Genomic DNA, 6,967 nt, shown 5'->3' on the forward strand with positions numbered 1-6,967 from the left:
ATCCGCCTTTATCCAATTAGTCGAAAGGAGCCAATTTGGGGGGATGCCTAGTGAAGACCCTCATTCTCATATGGAAACCTTTTGTGACTATTGTGATGCGATTTCTCAAACCGGTGTGACTCAAGACCAAATTCGATGGATCTTATTTCCTTTTTCTCTAATCGGCACCGCGAAACAATGGTTGAAGGGCCTTGATAAGGCCACTCTCGGAATAGATTCTTGGAAGAAGTTCGCTTTAGCTTTCTACAAAAAGTTCTACCCACCGGAAAAGACTAACATGCTAAGAGCTCAAATTACGGGGTTTAAGCAAAGGGATGAAGAATCTTTGTATGAAGCTTGGGAGCGGTTTAAGGGAATTTGTCGCTCATGTCCTCACCATGGACTTAGCGAATGGTTCTTGGTACAACAATTTTGGAACGGTTTATATGAATATTCAAGGAACATTCTCAACATGGGATCAAATGGAATGTTCACCGAAGTTGATGACAATCAAACATGGAACAAGATTGAGGAAATGGCGGTCAATAACTCACAATATAGTAGACCTCGCAAGGCTACTAGAGGAGGAAGGCATGAAGTGGACTCCGTTACTCAATTGCGTGCTCAACTTAGTGCTCACATTGACACAATCAATTTGAAGTTTGAACAAGCTATGGCTAGACTTGAAGAAGCCTCAAAATCACCAAAGCATCATGTTAATGCCATAACGGCATCCTCATCAATCCCAAGTGGGATATGTGAGAATTGTGGAACTTTGGGACACGACCAAAGTGAATGTAGGGGAACAAATGAACAAGTAAATGCTTTCCAAGCATACAAGAGTGGTACCCCTTATTCCAATTATTACAATGAAAACACCAAGTTTCATCCAAATCTCTCATACAAAAGCCAAAATGTTCAAAATCCTCAAACAATTTACACCCCACCTCCCATGAGAAACCAAAATCAAAGACCCTTTTATAACCAAAACCAAGGTTACCAAAATCAAAATCCATATAATCACCAAAATGACCAAGGTTTTGATGTTCAAAAAGCGGTCCTCCAAATGCAAAAGAATCAACAAGAGTTTTTCACTCAAATGCAAAAAGATAGCCAAGCAAAGGAAACCACCATCAACAACATTCTAGCTCACACCAAGATGTTGGAAACACAATTGACTCAACTAGCATCTTCAAGCTCACAAAGACAAAAGGGGCAATTACCACCTCAAAGTAATCCCCCAAGACATGAAACAGTTAGTGCCATTCACTTGAGAAGTGGTACAAGGTATGAAGCACCGAAGAAGCAAGTTGAGGATGAAGTTGTGGAAGCTAGTGATAAGGAAGAAATTGTGCAAAACTCCAAAGATGGAGAATCATCAAAAGAAGAAATTTCAAAGAAAAATGAAGACAAGGTCAAGGAGAAGGAGCCCATTGCGATTAGACTTCCTTTTCCAAGTCGTCAAGCCAAGCCCAAATTTGATGACCAACTTGGAAAGTTTATGGAAATTGTGAAGAATTTGGAAGTCTCAATTCCTTTCACGGAATTAATCAATCTCGTGCCGGCCTATGCGAAATACATGATAGACATCCTCACAAAGAAGAAGTCGATCCGGAAACTTGAGACTATCGCCTTCACTAAGGTGAGTAGTGCAATACTTCAAGGGAGTTCACCTCCAAAACTAAAGGATCCGGGAAGCTTCTCAATACCGTGAACCATTGGCGACACCACGATCAACAAAGCCTTATGTGATCTAGGGGCTAGTGTGAGTGTTATGCCGTACTCGGTAAGTAAAAGGTTGGGGATGAGAGAGCTTAAATGCAGCAATATCACACTCCAAATGGCCGATAGATCGACGAAGACACCATTAGGGATATGGGAAGATGGCCCCGTGCGAATTGGGAAGTTTTTCATCCCGGTGGACTTTGTCATTGTTGATATGGAGGAAGACTCCAACATTCCAATCATTCTTGAAAGACCCTTCTTACACACCGCGGGTGCGGTGATTGATGTAAAACATGGTGAGCTCACTCTAGAAGTGGGAGATGAGAGTATAAATTTTAATCTTGACAAGACTATGATAGCTCCACGTTTACATGAACCGTGTTTTATGATTGATCATTATAGTCGGAAGGATGAAAGGAAGAAGTCGGAACTCCAATGGAAGAAGAAAATTGAAGATGCTCCATTCAAAGAGCAAGTGAATTGTGACAAAGAGAGCTTGCAAAGCTCATCAAAGACAAGCAATGAAGAAGATGGCCTCATTGGCCAAGAAAAAGAAATGGGAAAGTTGTCTCCATCAAATCACGAGATTTTCAATAATCAACTTAATGAAGTTTGTGGTCTTTGGGACGACGAATTTGAAGGGATTTTTAATCCCTACCTTGGTAATGCCATCGATCAAGACCGAAAACAAGGGCCAAGGTCTATTGAAGACCTCTACCATGATAATGAACAAGCTTTCGATTACTTTTTCAAGGTGTTGAGAAACATCAACAACACCTTGAACATGCCCCCTTGACATCTCATCAAGAATGAGAGTTTGGTGGAGTCCTCCCTAAACCACCATTTGTAAATATTTCTAACTCCCTAACTCGCATTTCAATTCTTATATTGCATTTTTGTTATCTTTGGATTTTTATACTTTGATCAATATAATTGTCATGTTTGAGAGAAGTGAGGGAGGGATTAATAATTTCAATTAATGTGTAGTGCTTTAGCTTAGTCTGGGGATGGCAATTGCCTAGGCTATCCATGCCTTAGAAGTGCCCCCAAAATGAAGAACACAAGATATAAAGAAGAATGGAAGAATAACAAGAGATATGCGTTGTACACGGATGGAACTGAATCCGGGTACAAAGGGGTCGAATCCGAGCGGATTAAGGAGAATCCGCCCGTTTTCAAGCAATCCGGGCGTGTTGGGTAGAAGACGCACATCTTGAAATGAGCTGAAGTTTTGAAATTTTTGATTGTCAGCGAATCCGGGCGTCCTACATCCTAATCCGCCCATCTTCAAAAAGCCGCCCGTCCTGAAAGGAAGACGCCCGTCTTCTTGGCTGAGGAAAACAAGAAAAATTCCTGGGATCGAAATCCGCCCGTCTTCTACAGAAGACGCCCGTCCCGTGTTTGCAAATCCGAACGTCTTCCCATAAAGACGCCCGTCTTTAGGCAAGTTTTTCCCAACCCAGAAAAGGCAGAATCCGCCCGTACCGAGCAGAATCCGCACGGATTGCCCCTGCAGTTCAAATTTTTTCGGGCTTTATAAAACCCCTCCCACATTAATTTCTTCATTCCTTCATTCATAACACTACTCAAAACCCTCATCCTCTCCATCACAAAAACAAAATTCCTCAACTACATTCACCAAAATCAAATCAAAACATCCTTTTAATAACAAATCAATCACTCCTTTTTCAATAAAAATCAAAACCAAGCACAAAATCTTCAACCTTTGAGTCGATTTTTGAATTCATAAAGGCAAAGCCTTTCATCTTTAAATCAATTTGGGTGCACTAGAAATTGAAGATTTTTCACTCTTTCTTGGTTAATTCATCAATGGCAAGGACTAAGGGAGCAACAAAGGCAACAAAGGCAAAGGCACCAAAGGCAAAGACACTTTCATTAAGGCAAAAGACTCTTCAAGCAAAGAAAGCATTGGCTATGGTGGTAGCAAACCCAAACTTGGAAGTGCAACAACAACAACAACCTCCCATGGGTGCAACAACATCTACTACTCCGGAAATTGATCAACTTGCAAACTATCCGGAGGTAATTTTCATTTCCAAAACCCATAGGGACACTTTTGCTAAGTTTGCTAGAAAATCATTTCAATCCACCAAGTTTATTTGTGAAGATACCTTAAATAAGTTGGGTGTCCTTGAGCAAACTAGAGCCTTTTTCAAAGCCATGGGGTTGGAGAAATTGTTTGAATTAAAAGAATTGACATACCCCTCCCTTACCTTAGAATTTTTGAGTTCTTTGAAAGTTAACAAAGTTGAGACTATGGAGAACCTCGAGTTTCGTCTAGCTAATGTTAGTAGGCGCATCTCCTTTAAGGAATTGGGTGAAGCTTTGGGTCTTAGTGATGAACCGAGTTATTTTAAGAAAGTTGGCAAATATGACCCCGACCCTCTTTGGGAGGCGATTTCCGGAAGGAAATTTGAAGACTTTCATGCGAGTCGTGCTCTTTTAGTCCACCATCCGGGCATAAGTGTATGGCACAAGGTCGTAGGGAACACCATCAATGCAAGAAAAGACACCAACCATTTCACCAAACTCGATTTTGTTCTTCTTGAGTCGGATTTGAACGTTGGTAGGAAATTCACCAAGCCTTTTAACTTTCTAAGGCTCTTGGTGGACATATGGTTAAATATTGATTGTGGGAAGAAAGGCACTACCGTTATTGTGAATGGAGGCCTAGTCACTATCCTAGCTAAATACTTTAATCCTAACTTCAACAAAGATAACAAGTATGAGGCGAAAGAAGGTGGTCATCTCGTTGATTTACATACTATGATACACAAGTACAAGTGGGTTGCCCATAACCCTGTTGACACCAAGTATGGATGGCTCGCTAGTGAGGCTAGTTCTTTCACTTTGCCTTCAAAGATTTGTCGATTGAGTGTCCACCGGACCAATTATCTACTTCCCCTTTCAAAAGAGGCCGAGTATATTATCCAACAACAAAAGGGTGAACTTGAAATACCCTCCTCTTCCATTGTCACACCACCTTACCCTTTTGAGTACCAAGAGTTCAAGCCGGAAGGTGTTGAATCATGAAATGATTATTTGACTCTTCTCATGCAAGCAATGCACAAGAAAGCCTTTGAGGATCGGAAAAATGCTTACTTAGCTCAATATCCGCCCCTCTTACACTTAGCTAGGCAAGGACTACTTGACCCATCATGTCCTTTGCCTAGTTGGGCGGATAAGGAAGTCCTATTTCCGAGTGCATCTATGGTTGTTCCGGGTGATAATGAGGTTGTTGGTAATGAAGAAGTTGATGATAACATTGATGAAGAAGCTAGTGAAGAAGGAGAAGAGGATGATGAGCAAGGTGAAGAAGAAGGTGAAGAAGCAAGTGAAGAGGGAAGTGGCAATGAGACCACTTCTAATGAGGAAGATGATGATAATGATGATATGATTGAAGATTAGCAAGCTTTGGAGGCTCCTACCCTCTCAAGGTTTGTCTATTTCTCTCTTTGTTCTATTTATTTATTTTTCTTGATCATTGTTGGAGTAGTCCTAGCACCATTGAGGACTCACACCTCGGTACTTTTTGAGGTGTTCTCATTTTATTGTTCCCACTTTCAAAATCCAAAATGACAAATTAGTTTCATGCATTACATAGTGTGTGCATGAACTACACCCATCCTTGGACATTAGCAATAATGTCTAGATCGGTTTGGGGAAGTTAATGCATACACAACGGGAGGTAATCTAAATTATCCTCTCCGTCATAAACAAAAACCATGCATCATGTAGTGTAGACTAGTGTAGCTTGCATTTAGTGTAGAAATCATGCATCATGTTTGCATAATTTCCCATCATTTTGGCCATTGAGGACAATGCCCATATTAGTGTAGGGATGGGGAATTCTAACTTAACTTTTATTCAAAAATCCAAAAAAATTGAAAAATTTCGAAAAACCATAAAAATTTGAAAATTGAAAAACCCAAAAACATGTTTATTCCTTTTGTAGTGTAGTTATATTGTATATATTGTGTTTCTTCTATCCTTGTTCACATTGATTGACTACGCCACATCCGAGACATGAGGATCATGAAGACCGTATGGTATGATCTTTCCAATCTCCTTTTTTCTCTTTATGTTAATGACTATGTGGCTTTATTTTGATTGATGCGGTATAACAATGTGAATTTAGAACTTGCATTTAGTTTATATGTCATATTAGTTGATAGAATCACTTGCATTAGGATGTATATATTAGTTGCATCATTGCATGTAGTTGCATTTAGATAAAACATTTTGAAAAGTGCCTAATTGAGAACTTTGACAAGAGCAACTAAGCCACTACAAATACTTTTTCAACTTAAGACTTTGCATACTAGAATGGTTGTAAAACACCCTAGATTGTGTCATACTAGTGTCTTTTGACCCATGACCCAAAGCCTAGTCAAGGGTTTGCATGTGAGTCACCTATTCAACCCCGTGATGCGATGTGGACTTGGTTAACTTGTCTAGGTGACCTTGATTGACCTTGTGGTAAGGCAACCCAAAAATACTTTCTATCAATAAGTTTGAAGTGCTCATTTCAAAGAATTTTGTCATGTGGAAGTAATTTATTGCCAAGGAAACCTCAAATGTTATGAAATGTTGAAATGTTGAGAAATTTAATAGTTTTGATGGAGGCGTACCACTTCGATGTGCTTTGGAGCGGGATCCATTGAATTGGGTCCCCACACGGTTGTGAATTCGGCCGCCCAGAGACAGAGTGACTATCACCCCGAAAAGCTATTGTCTAGAGGTTAACCGGTTGCCTAATAAGCGATTGGCGAAAGCAAAGGACACTAGCCCGGAAGGGACAAACCCCATCTTAAAATTTTTGAAATGCGAAAGTGAAATGAGGACAATTTTGAATACTAGTCATATCCACCCTTGTTTATAAAGATTTGAGCATTTCATTCCCAAAAAAGCTTTTTGTCAAGCCACTTTGTCGAGCTTGGGACGATCCATGAGCTTTACTTTTGTAGAGAATTCGAGACTTGTCATGTCATATTCTACTAGCATCATAGGGATCATCATTCCACCACCATCCGATCGCTCTTGACGAAAGCATTTGGAAATTGAGGACGAAAGTAGTCTAGTTGAACACCATTTGGAGGTGATTTAGTGCCATCCTCTTAGCCTTAGTAATTTGTTGAACTAGTATTTGTGAAGGATTATTTGCTATTAAATTTGCTCTCTTTTAGTTGCCTCCGCCACTTGATGAGGAAGTGGCTATTCCTTTTGTAGATGCATCCATTAT

The 6,967-nt window shown here is 40.1% G+C and overlaps 1 non-coding gene across 1 annotated transcript; it reads right to left on the bottom strand.

The window, feature by feature from the left end:
* Positions 1–277: 277 nt before the first annotated feature.
* Positions 278–384, bottom strand: LOC141624305 (small nucleolar RNA R71). Its single transcript, XR_012534112.1, has one exon. It is a non-coding gene; the product is annotated as a small nucleolar RNA R71 (small nucleolar RNA).
* Positions 385–6,967: the final 6,583 nt, after the last annotated feature.

The sequence above is a fragment of the Silene latifolia genome, chromosome X (genome assembly GCF_048544455.1).
Source record: "Silene latifolia isolate original U9 population chromosome X, ASM4854445v1, whole genome shotgun sequence".
NCBI classification, from domain to species: Eukaryota; Viridiplantae; Streptophyta; class Magnoliopsida; order Caryophyllales; family Caryophyllaceae; genus Silene; species Silene latifolia.